Source organism: Tursiops truncatus, chromosome 5 (assembly GCF_011762595.2).
Source record: "Tursiops truncatus isolate mTurTru1 chromosome 5, mTurTru1.mat.Y, whole genome shotgun sequence".
Lineage (NCBI taxonomy): Eukaryota > Metazoa > Chordata > Mammalia > Artiodactyla > Delphinidae > Tursiops > Tursiops truncatus.
The window spans coordinates 39,059,961-39,073,490 of record NC_047038.1 but is presented as its reverse complement, the minus strand read 5'-3'; the positions used below and the strand labels follow the sequence as shown (position 1 = coordinate 39,073,490).

General features: G+C 37.2%; 1 non-coding gene across 1 annotated transcript; it reads right to left on the bottom strand.

Annotated features, from left to right (window-relative positions):
• Window positions 1-12,061: 12,061 nt before the first annotated feature.
• Window positions 12,062-12,155, bottom strand: LOC117312491 (small nucleolar RNA U83B). The gene has a single exon (XR_004526819.1). It is a non-coding gene; the product is annotated as a small nucleolar RNA U83B (small nucleolar RNA).
• Window positions 12,156-13,530: the final 1,375 nt, after the last annotated feature.

The following is a 13,530-nucleotide window of genomic DNA, read 5'->3' as shown; positions in this document are numbered from 1 at the left end:
TGAGTTTATTTTCATCATGGGCATTGATAATAACAAACTTACTCAATGGAATTCTTTCTAAATGTATTGATCACTTCTTAAAACAGCATAAATTAAGCATAATATAAATCTTGGAGGAAAGCAGTGGTTATGAACGTTAAAAGGAGTAGGTCTCTTCAGACCTACCTAAATAGGTCTAAAGACCTAAATAGGCCTATTGAGACCTAAGTAGATCGTTTGTATTTACCCTGAACGGCTCTGTATTCCTAGGATTTTTGGTTCATATCTTTGGTGCTTCGACTCCTTATTTTCAGTCTTCTCCATCAATATCAGGCTCTTGTGTGTCCTTAACCTACTGTCATAATGCCACACTGCTCACTCTTAACACAGATCTTCCCATCTCCCACACTCATAAACTTACACCCTAGAGTAAATGTTACTGTATATGTGAAATGTGCACATCAAAGTAATATATTCTTGGGGTGAGAGACTGGAATATTCTCCCATGAATAAAAATGCTTTTATTAACCTCTTGTCCTCTCAACTAACCTCAAGATACTGGCAGCTAGAAGACACATAAGGTTTTTTCAAGTGAAGAATTACTGTATTAATGTATTCTATTGTTTGATTATTTGGGTGCAACATATTTAAAAATACAAAGATTGTGGTCTGAAAATCCATGCAAAATACCTATGCTACAAAAAAGTCATTTGACTGATAGAGATTTAATGATTTCTCAAAGTATTACTCAAGTGATACTCAAGATACTCAAAGTATCTCAAAGTTACTTTTGAATAAAAAAGAAGACCTGGGGATATTTAGAAAGTATGTTTTACAAATAAAATACCCATGGAGATATTTAGTCCTCCTCTAATGATATGTTGATAGTTTCAACATATCATTTGTGCAATCACATTACTAACACTGTCATGGCCAAGAAAATTCCAAGGAATACAGTACTTATGAATTGTACATCACTCTTGTGACCTAACCTTGAGTGACTTTCTTTATTCTCATTTACCAATTAAAAATTCCATTTCTCAGACTGAGATGCTGTGGCCTGGATGTATGTTTGTGTCCCCTTGGTTACTTGATCTGTAAAATGGAATAACAATGTCTTCTTTACACAGAAGCTGGGAAGCTTACATAACCTAATGGCCTGAGAGCATTAGAAACTGCAAACATTATATCACAGGTCAGCAAACTACAGCCCACAAGGCAAATCTGAGCAGCTACCTGTTTCCATAAAGAAAAGGTATTGGAACACAGCCAAACCCATTCATTTACATTTTACCTATGGCTGCTTTAGTACCATCAGGACAGAATTAAGTAGCTGTAGCAGAGACGTGGTGTCTAAAATATTTTCCATCTGGCCCTATGTAGAAAAAGATTGCCAGTCCCTCCTTTATATAAAGGTGAGGTATTACTGTAATTATGAATATCGTTCTCTTGACCACTTGTGGAGAGACACCATGATATAGTGGCCCAAGTATAGGTTTTGAAGCCAATAGTCTTAGGTCACAGTGCCCTCTCTACCACTTTGGGAGATAGACGACTTCAGATATGCCCTTTGACCTTTCTGAACCTGTTTCTAAATGAGGATAAGAGCGCTCATCAACTGATTTAACATGTGGATGAAGTAAGGCTACATTTTTAAGGTGTCTGATACCTAATAGCAACTTCTAAGCAATTGTTAATATCTGTCCCCTTTGGGTTCAAGGGCCACTGTTAGCATTTCTTTTTTTATTTCCCATCTTGCTTCACTCCTACAAGTGCTTCATACTGATCACAATATAGATCGTTAGCTTGTGTCTGTTGATTTGGCAATTGATTCTCCTAATAGTAAGTGACCAAGCCACATATGTTCGGCTAGCACTGGATTAATGGTAAACTGGCATCTTTGCAGCGGAACTTGTCAGAGCCTTTAGCACCCTAAGGCACACTGTGAATATCTAATAATGGGACAGAGAATACTCTGTCTCTAACCTAGTTAACTTTGGAATAGTTTTCAATGAAGACCTGGCAGCATCTCAAGGATCTAGTATTCCTGTTCCACAGAACAAGTGCTGGAAATGCTAGTCTAGTGCAGATGCTTTCATTTACTGAATTCTTGAGAGGGCAAGTGTTATCCACATGCTCATGAGTAAAAGACATAAAGCTAGAACCTAGATCTCTCCACTTCCAGTTTGGCTTTATAATTAATCTACTGTTGATGCATTCAGGCAGTAATGTAGTTAAAACCCAGCTCTAGAGTTGGAATTACTGAGTTTAAATCCCAGGTCCACAATTTACTACTTGCATAAATTTGAGCAAAACAAGTGATGTCTCTGTGTTTCTACACCTGTAAAGTCAGAATGCTGCACCGCCTACCCTGGGCTTGGTGTTAGAAGCAAATATATCGGTGTGTGCATGTAATCCAGGGCCTAGCATATAGTATGTGTTTGATTGACATTACCTGCATTTATCGTCTGACTTAAATTATTAAAAAACATTTATTTATTATCTAGTATTTATAGGTATGAATCATACAAAACTAATACTTTATAGGTTTCACATTCCTCAAAGTGTGTTTAAAGGCATCTTGTCTACCTGAGTGGCTGTATATCCTCTATTCCATTCCTTACTTAGGTTTTGGTCTTAGTGAATTCTTTACACAGATTCAACTGCTGATGGTCTGAAACACTGTCTGCTGTCTCTCAGCCTTGAGGTTATTCATATGCTTTTCTTTCCATGATGTGTCCTTCCCCTGTCACCTGCCTGACAAGCACCTATTCACCCTTCGATGGTCACTTCAAGTACCACCTCCTCCATGAAGCCCTCCCTGGCTGCCCCTGATTCACAGGCTCTTTTGCCCATTGTCCTGAGCTTCCCTTGAAGCTCACAAAAGTAATAGCTTTTTCTTTCTTTTTCCTCCCACATCCCATGTACTGCAGGACACAAATGTAGAGGAGATATTATCTTTGCTTTTCATGCTGCTTTGAGATACCATTCCTCTTCCCTGTCAAAACTCCATCAGAGCTCCACTAAAATACATGTCATCAGATTACATCACCCCTACCTCTCCTTATGAAAATGATCAACCACAATCCTGTCATTTTTCTTCACTCATTAAAGAATTTGACACTTGGTCACCAACTTTCTCTCCATAATTCCTCCTGATTATCATTTTTGTTGATTTCAGTAGAGCTGAAGATGGATCCAATGACCTGAGCCTTGGAATTACGTGTCTAGCCTCACTTTTACCTCTTCCTCACCTTCTACTCTGTTTTATTTATTTTGCGGTATGCGGGCCTCTCACTGCTGTGAGAGGCTCCCATTGCGGAGCACAGGCTCCGGACGCACAGGCTCAGCGGCCATGGCTCACGGCCCTAGCCGCTCCGCGGCACGTGGGATCTTCCCGGACCGGGGCACGAACCCGCGTCCCCTGCATCGGCAGGCGGACTCTCAACCACTGCGCCACCAGGGAAGCCCTCTACTCTGTTTTGAATCCACTTCAGTGAGGATTTTGTTCCCACCACTACAATGATACTGTAGTTTTCAGAGGGACCAGCAACCCCCAAGCTAGCAGAGCCATTGGTTCATTCAAATTCAATCCTCCTCTTAGAATCTCAAGACACGGTTGACCACTCATCTTTCTTGAAACACATTCTTACTTGGCACTTGGGAAACCACAGTCTTGATTTTGTCCTGTCTTCTGAGAAAGCAGTCTGTTCTCTTCAGACCCCTTTGCTGTCTGCTCCTCCTCTACCACCTGTAAATACTGATGTTTTCTGATCTCAGCCCTTGCCCCTCGGCCCTTGTCTAACCACACACACTCTTCCTAAGTAAGCAGTCCCATAATTTTAAATACCATATACGTGCCCATAACTCCCATATTTATATCTTCAGTTTTGACTGCTCCCCAAATTCCAGACTGGTATAACCAACTACCTACCTAATAACTCATTGATCAGGTCAAAAACCTTGATTACCTTTTCTTAACTCCCATTTTCAATCAATTAGCAGGTCTCTCCAGTTACTTCCAACCTACGTCGTGAACTTGACCACTTCTCAACAACTCCACCACTACCTCATCAGCTAAAGCTCTCATTGGACACTGCAATGTCCTCCATTCTTGCTCCCCTCCTCTTTATATTTTCTTTTTCTTATTATTTTTATTTATTTATTACTTTTTAAAATTAAAGTATGGTGATTTACAATGTTGTATAAAAGAAGTTAAATGTCCATCAACAGATGAATGGTCAAACAAGGTGTGGCACGTATACACAATGGAATATTACTTGGCCATAAAAAAGAATGAAATAATGCCATTTGAAGCAAAATGGATGGACCTAGAGGTTATCATACTAAGTGAAGTAATAAGCCAGACGGAGAAAGACAAATTATCATATGACATCACTTATATGTGGAATCTAAAACTATGATACAAATGAACTTATTTACAAAACAGAAACAGACCCACAGACATAGAAAGCAAACTTATGGTTACCAAAGGGGAAAGGGTCAGGGAGGATAAATTAGGAGTTTGAGATTAGCAGATATACACTACTATATATAAAAAAGATTAACAACGACCACCTACTGACTCACACAGGGAACTATATTCAATATCTTGTAATAACCTATAATGGAAAAGAATCTGAAAAAGAATATATATCTGAATCACTTTGTGTACATCTGAAACTAACACAACATTGTAAATCAACTATATATTTTCATTTTAATACACAAATTAGATCATGCCACTCCCTTACTCAAAGCTCAGATAAACAACACTCAATCACACTATAAACAAAATTTAAGCTCTGTTAATATGCACAAGGTCTTATAGGGTTAGGACCCTGCCAGTATCTCCAACTTCATTTCACACCACATACCCCACTCGGCCTATTATGCTTACTGGACTTATTGCTGTTCCCGTAATTCACAAATATATTCCTGCCTCAGGACCTTATCACTGCCTGTTCTCTCTGTCTCCCCTTACTAGTTACAAGTCCCTGATTCTCAAAAATTTCCTCCTCGAAGAAGCCATCCTTCCATAAGACAAGTAAACTGGTTCCCACTTCCCATTAGCCTCTATCCCTTTTCTCTCCTTTATTTTCCTTCATGGCATTTATCTCCAAGTTCAATTACATTACTTATCCATTTGATTATTTATTTCCTATTCACTGTACTAACATAATTAAGTTCTATGAAATACGGAGACTGTATCATTTGAACTATGTTAACGTTAACAAGTAGATTAGCTCATAGTGGGCGCTCAATAAATACTTGTTGAATAAAAAATAATAATAACTAACTGTGTGCCAATAATATGTACAATGCAGATTGATAGCACTTATAGCATCTTATTGGACATGACCATTCGAATGTTTTTGGTTTCTCATTTTGCTGTGAGGATGGGGGTTATGAGTTATTTATCCACCGTGCCTTCAACAGTTTATGGCATGAATTAGATAATCAGTAAATATTTAATAGATCAAATTACATTTACTGATTGTTATGTTTTGTATCATTTGAGTCTCAGCAATGAGAGGTTCAGGGAAGTTTTTATTTCCACTTTGCAACAGAACACAAATACCAAGAAAAGAGAAATGTTTAACCCGTAACCATATATAAAAGAGAGGGAAAGGGAGAGAATAGGAAATGCCAGAAGAAGCTGGAGGTATAGGTTGCAGCCAGATGAGGAAGCACTTGGAAAAACATGCTTGGAAATTTGGACTTTATCCTGTAATATATTGCAGAACAGTTGCACAAATCAGCAGTATAACAATCACATTTGGTTTCTTATACTATGTAACAGTTCTGAGTCTAAACCCTCCATTTATGACATCTAAACAATCCACTCAACTGAAGAATTGGCAAATTTCTCATCAGTTCTGGGCTGTGTGGCTGGCCAAGTACTTCCCTAATTTAATTCACAGGCAACTCCTAAGTGTTTCCATCTGCACAAGGTCTAAGAAATTAAATCATCCCAGAATATCCTCTTTGTATAAACATCTAACTTGTTATTTACTTATTTTTCCATTTATCCAACCCCACATCCATTTATCTGATTATTCATATTTATTGAGCACCTATCATATACCAGGAATTGTGCTAGAAGTCGTGTGAAGTTTAAAAAATAAGTTTATATATAGAAATATATTTTAATAAATAGGTGAATATTTCAGAGAGTTAGAAATCTTTATTCATTAGTCATAGCTGTTGCTCACATGGCATTTTACAAGTTATAAAGATTTTTAAATATAATTGACTCATTCATTATATGAAATTTATGGAATGCTTACTACGAGCTAAGCACTAGGTATATAAAGATACATAAACACCTCGTGCCTTCTAGGAGCAGGCTCATCTGTGTCAGTGTGTATGTGGGATGGTGTGGGGGCATAGGACAAGGAAAGGGCAGATGTTAGGATGCAGCATTCACAACAGCCTCAGGTGGGAGTAATCTTCACCATCACCCACGCTTTACAGAGGAGGAAACTGCGAGTCTGGTTTAGCAGGAAGCCAAAGATGACTCTTTACAGATGGCAACACCAGAATATGAATATGATTGATCAACTCCCAAATCTTAGTCCTCTTCTTCCCCCTTTCCCTTTCCTTTCCAAATAATTCAATCCTAAAGCTATGAGGTGGAGCAGATGAGCACTGGCCTCTAGACCCAGTTGGGGAGAGCCAGGATGGTCCAGAACAGAGCTTTGGAGCCCTGACTTATCTCTGTTCCATGTTGTCTGAAGCCTCAGCAAAGAACAATGGAGGCTGGAGATGATTCAGTAGCTGAAGGCCAGACTCAGCTGAAGAGTTACTCACCTATAAAGGACATTGTTGAGACATTGGAAGTGAATGCTTGTTGTCAGCTGGCGTGTCACCTGTGAATTTCAGACAGAATACCGACACACGGCCACTTGATATGGTCTCTCTGATTCCCCAGGGCATGGAGACGGAGTTCCAAGAGTGAGTAGCTCTAAACGGGCCGGCAAACGGGCCGGCAAACGGGCTGGCAGGAAGCTACACTGCTTTTTGTGACCTGACTTTGGAAGATACATTGTATCAGTCCCTTCATAGTCATAGGCCCACTCATATCAAGAAAAGAGAACACATATCCCACCTGGCAGGAGGAGAGCAGTCAACAGCACACTGTAAGAACAACCAGGCAGAGAAAGACAAATGTGATACCACGTAAATGTAGAATCTAAAAAAAAAATGATACAAGTGAACTTATTTACAAAAAAAATAGACCCACAGAGATAGAAAACAAACTTATAGCTACCAAAAGGGAAATGTGTGGAGGAGGGATAGATTAGGAGTTTGGGAGTAACAGATACAAAACTACTATATATAAAATAGATAAACAAGGACCTACCATATAGCACAGGGGAAAAAAATTTAAAAAGGACAGCATGTAAGGTGGAAGATCTCTGTGGAGCCATCTTGTAGAACGCAGGCTGTCACAGATGCAGTGAGAAGGACACAACATCAACTCTGAGATACTCCTGTTAAAAATGTGCGATGTGAAACTAAATATGAGGCATATTAGACAAAGCCAAATTGAGGCAGTTTGTAAAAATAACTGGCCTGCAGTCTTCAAAAACGTCAAGAGCATGAACTTTCAGGAAAAAATGAATTATTCCGGGGGTAACATGTGATTCTGAATTATACCCTTTCACCATAAAGGAACATTATTGGGACATTTGGAAAACTTCAATGGAATTTGAAGGTTAGATGGTAATAATGTGTCAAGGTTACTTTCCCAAATTTGATGATGTTATTATGGTTATGTAGAAGAATATTCTTGTTGAGAGAAAATAAATACTACAGTATTGAAGGGGAATAGTGCTTCAGGTCAATAGTATTTCCTCAAAGTTCTTTCTTCCACATTTATAATTCTTCTGCAAGTTCAAGACTTTTTTTTATTAAAAAATTAATTCTCCTTTTTTTGATTAACTGAAACAACAGCTGGATGCCCAAGGCCATTTCCAGCAAAACCATCAAGGAATAGATTCTATTTTTCCTCAAACCAACTGGAAATACATACCAAACCTCCACTTCCCTTTGAATATGCAAAGACCAAGGAGGAGGGAAAAATTAAATTAAAACCTTAATGTGCATGTTTTCTATCATATTTTTTGTTTTTTTCTGTAGAGGTTTTTTGCTGGTGTCTCTTTTTACTTGGAAGAGAACTAGTGGCTGTCTTGTGCTCCTATGAGAAAGAACAAAACCTGATTCCTAAATAATTCATGCTTTGTATTGACTAAGATCACAGCAGGTAGTTTAGAATAATCAATCCATAATGTGCCATAATAAGGTTTTGCTGAAGGATACATGTAGAGTCAGGAATTTTCAGCAATCTCTCTATCTGTTTAGAAGTTCTGCTATTCAAGTCAAGATTATGTTTAGATTTTTCCAACTCAAGAACATTACCTTATTACTATGGGTAAATCTGGTCCTTAATTGTTCATTAAATTATTCTTATAATTCCACAAAATCTACTAATCTTTAAAAAAGAAAAAGTATCATAAAGAACCAAAGACAGTTTGAAAAAAATAAACAATGATTTTTAAATTTTCCATTCTAACACAATTCCATTCAATTCCAGCCTGCATTAAACATTTTAGAAGTTGTAGAGTATCACAGCATTTCTTACTTTTATTTTTTCACCTAATGTTGTATCACAAACTATTATCCATATTGTATATAGTTGCCATAACTGTCATTTTTAGTAATAACTCTTCTCCCCACTGCAGACTGATTTGCCCAGACTTCTCTCTCAACACAAACCTTACACTTAATTCAAACCTTTTCTTCCCAAATCACCTCCAACTTCCCTAAAGCTGTCTCTCCCTCCTCTAAACATTTGCAACATTTAATGTATCTCTTCCAGTCGACACTTGTCAGATATTACTGGTGTTGGGAGATCTTTTTCTCTCCATCTAGAGCTCTGCTGTCCAATCTAGTTCCTCCTAACTTCATAGGGCTATATACATTTCAAATTAAATTTAAATTAAAGCAAAAAGCCTGTTCCTCATGTGTAGTCACCAGATTTCCACTGCTCAATAGCATGCGTGACTAGTGTCTACTATTTTAGACAGTGTAGATTAAGAACAGCTCCATCATCACAGAAATTTCTAACAGACAGAGCTGCTCTAGATTGTGAGCACCTCAAAGGCACATCTTTTAAAATGTCAGTCCTGCAATTCCAGATGCAGGTAAAGGTGTATGGAAAGGACATTCTCATTCAAAGGGGAAATGGGTACAAACACTTTTGAGAATAATCTTGTAATATTTAGTAAATTTAAAAATATACAAACTTCACAATTTCCACTTTTCCACTTTTTCTTATACTCTAGAAAAAACTCATACTCATAGGCATAAAATGACATGCACCAAAAGTTCACTGCCGCTTTGCTTATAAAAGCAATAAGTTAAGAATAAAATCTAAATATCCATCAATGAGGATATGAATGAATAAAATAAAGAATATTCATGTGAGAGAAAACTATACGAAACTTAAATAAAAGAATCATTCTTTGTATCAGCCTAGAAGATATAAAAACATATATATATATAATAATGGGAAAAAAATGTATGCAATGATATGCCACATTGTAAACATTAAAACTTAGGCAAACAACACTATATATTATGTACATGCACACACAATGTTGTGACAATATAAAGACAAGGACAAGAACATGCAATAACCTCATAATCTGCTGCTGCTGGTCAAGGCGACGGTGAGAGGAATGAAACTGGGAAAAAGAATTAAGGGATGTAAATGGTATTTGTTAAAGTAATTATCAGTATTATTTATATTAAACATTTTTAAATATAAAGTGACTATGGAGTCATGGGTATGAAATGTACAATGTGGTGAATATAATCAATAATTATATAATATTTTTGTATGGTGACAGATGGTAACTAGACTTATTGCAGTGATTATTTTGAAGTGTATAGAAATATTGAGTCACTATGTCATGTAACAGGAACTAATATAGTGTTGTATGTCAATTCTACTTCAAAAACAAACAAACAAAAAACTCATAGAAAAGGAGATCAGATTTGTGATTACCAGAGGCAGGGGGAGGGGGAAGGAGAGGGGGATTTGGATGAAGGCGGTCAAAATTCCAGTTATAAGATAAATAAGTACTAGGTGTTTATTTATGTAATGTATGACATGATAAATATAATTAACACTGCTGTATGTTATATATGAAAGAGACTAAATCCTAAGAGTACTCATCCCATGGAAAAAAATATCTCATTTTCCTATTTCTTTAATTTTGTCTCTGTATGAGATGACGGATGTTCACTAAACTTATTTTGGTCATCGTTTCGTGATGTATGCAAGTCAAATCATTATGCGGTACACTTTAAATTTATACACGTGCTGTACATCAACTATAACTCAATAAAGCTGGAAGAAAAAAATAAAGCAACTATGAAAAAATGTTATTATTTGTTAATTATGGATGGTGAGCAGTTAGATATTCTTTCATAATAAAAATATTCAACAAACTAGAAATAGAAGGATATTTACTCAACTTGCTAAATGCTATCTAAGAAAAACCCACAGCTAATACCGTATTTAATGGTGAGAGACTGCATATTTTCCCCTTAATATCAGAAACAAGACAAAAATGTGTCTGCTTTCATCACTTCTACCCCACATCATAATAGAGGTTATAGCCAGGGTAATTAGTAAAAAATATGAAAAATATGACACCCAAATTGGAAAGGAAAAAGTAAAACTATCTCTGTTTACAGATGACATAATCTTGCATATGGGGAATCCTACAAAATTTCTTTTTTTTCTTTTAATAGATCTTTACTGGAGTATAATTGCTTCACAACACTGTGTTAGTTTCTGTTGTACAACAAAGTGAATCAGCCATATGCATACATATATCCTCGTATCCCCTCCCTCTCGAGCCTCCCACCCACCCTCCCTATCCCACTTCTCTAGGTCATCACAAAACACAGAGCTGATCTCCCTGTGCTATGCTGCTGCTTCCCACTAGCTATCTATTTTACATTCCGTAGTGTATATATGTCGATGCTACTCTCACTTTGCCCCAGCTTCCCCCTCCCCTGCCGTATCCTCAAATCCATCCTCTATGTCTACATCTTTATTCCTGCCCTGCCACTAGGTTCATCAGTACTATTTTTTTTTTATTTTTAGATTCCATATATATGTGTTAGCAAAATTAGTAAATGAGATTACAAAAGCTGCAGGATACAAGGTCAGTATACATACATTAATTATATTTCTACACATCAACAACAATTTTTGCAAAAATAAAATTAAGAAAACAATTCACAATAGCATAAAAAAATAAAACACTTAGGTACAGATTTAACATTAGGTGCAAGACTTGGGTACAGACAACTACAAAAAAATGATTGAAAGAAATTAAAGAATATTTAAATCAATGGAAGAACATCCATTGTCATGGAATGGAAGACTTAATATTGTTAATAAGGCAACACTCCCAAATTTGTCTACATATTCAATGCAATTCCTATCAAAATCTCAGCTGCCTTTTTTTTTTTCTGCAGAAATTGACACGTCCATCCTGAAATTCATATGAAATTGCAAGATGATAAGAATCGAGAAAGCAAACTTCCCCACATACCCCTACTGGAAAACAACCTTACTGAGATTCTACCAGCTGTACAAATCTGTTCTGACATTAGGCCCCTTCTTCCTTTGCCATTCGGTCCTTCTTAAGTGATCCCATGAATGTTTTCTTCTCCTCCACAGTCTGGAAGCAGCCATGGCCAAATTTGGCGGTGGTGTCTATAAGCTTGAGGTCAGTCTTCTCCAGAGCCCGCCATTTGGTCTGCACCAGCAAGTACTAGGGCAGGGTGAGCACTCACTTGTTGGTTCCCACCATGCAGCTTTTGAGCATGATAAACTAATTGGTCACTTCACTGTAGTGGACAAAGCCATCCTGGGAAGGTGCAAGGCCATTGGGTCAGCACAGATCCAGCATGGGGCTGGAGACAGGTCTGACAACACATGAGCCACTCCCCCCCACCCCGCCCAGATTCTGGTGGTCCCAGCCACCTGACCAGAGCTGTTCTCAGAAGGAAGACAGCAAGGAATACTTCCACAGTCTGACTCTGACACTGTGCCCCACAATCATGCAGGAGCCTCATTACTGAAAGGGAAAGCAAACTTAAAAATAAAGTTGGAGAATTAACCATTTCTAATGAAGTGTAGGCTTAGAATAAATATATAGTTCAATGGAATGAAATTGAGAATGCAGAATTAAATCTTTACATTTATACTCAATTGATTCTCAACAAAGGTGCAGAAAAATTTAATGGGGAAAGAACAGTCTTTTCAACAGTTGGTTCTAGGACACACACAAAGAAATAAAGTTAGACTCCTACCTCACAACATACACAAAAATTAATGCAAAATTTAGAATAACCCCAAATGAAAGAGCAACAACCATAGAATTATTAAAATAAAACAAAAGTGTAACTCCTCATGATTTTGTTAAGTTAATTTTTTAGATTAGCTTAATCTAATCTAAAAAATTTTAGCTATACCAAAAGCAAGAGCATTAAATGAAGAAAATAAATCATGTATCATCAAAATTAAAAACTTTTGTGATGCAAACAATACCATCAAGAAGTGAAAAGGCAGCCCACAGAATGGGAGAAAGTATTTACAAACCATGTCTGATAAGGGAATCTTAAGTAGAATATATATATATATATATAATTCCTATAGCTCAATAAGAAAAAGACAAGAAAAGAATTTAGAAATAGGAATGAATATGAATAGTTATTTTTCCAAAGAATATATCAGATATCCAATAACTACATGAAACTATTATGTAAATTATGTTATCTAAAAATGAATAAACAGAAACCTCAGTTAAAAGAGTGAAGAGGCCAGAAGGGGGAGCTCTCATGTACTACTGACAATGATAGCACAGCTCAACAGGAAGAAGAAAGATTTCCTTCTCTTGCCTGGCAAGAGCTCAGCCAATGAGAGACTGTCACAACTCAGCCAATGAAAAGCCATTATACTTCAAATTCTCAATTCTTCCAATATACTCTGTTTGCTATAGGCCTCCCAACTTTATTTTTCCCTCCTTTTTTTTTTTTTTTTTTTTTACTTTTTATTTTTTTGGCCATGCCATGAGGCATGCGGGATCTTACTTCTCCAACCAGGGATCAAACCCGTGCCCCCTGCAGTGGAAGCGTGGAGTATTAACCACTGGACCGCCAGTGAAGTCCCCCTTTTCCCTCTTTTAATGAGTTTTCCTCTCCTTGTTGCAGAGGACTTGCATGTGGCTCATGATTGTTGTAGATCCCATGTGACAATTCTTTGCCAATCCTGAATAAACCCATTTTTGTTTGAGGAATAACTGGCTGTGTTTTTGTTCTACATCAACAGTTACCGAAGATGTAAATCAAAACAATAGATACCACTTCACACCAACTGGCTAACTATGGACAAGAGGACATAATATCGAGTGTTGGTAAGGATGTGGAAGAACTGGAACCCTCACGCATTGCTGCTGGGAA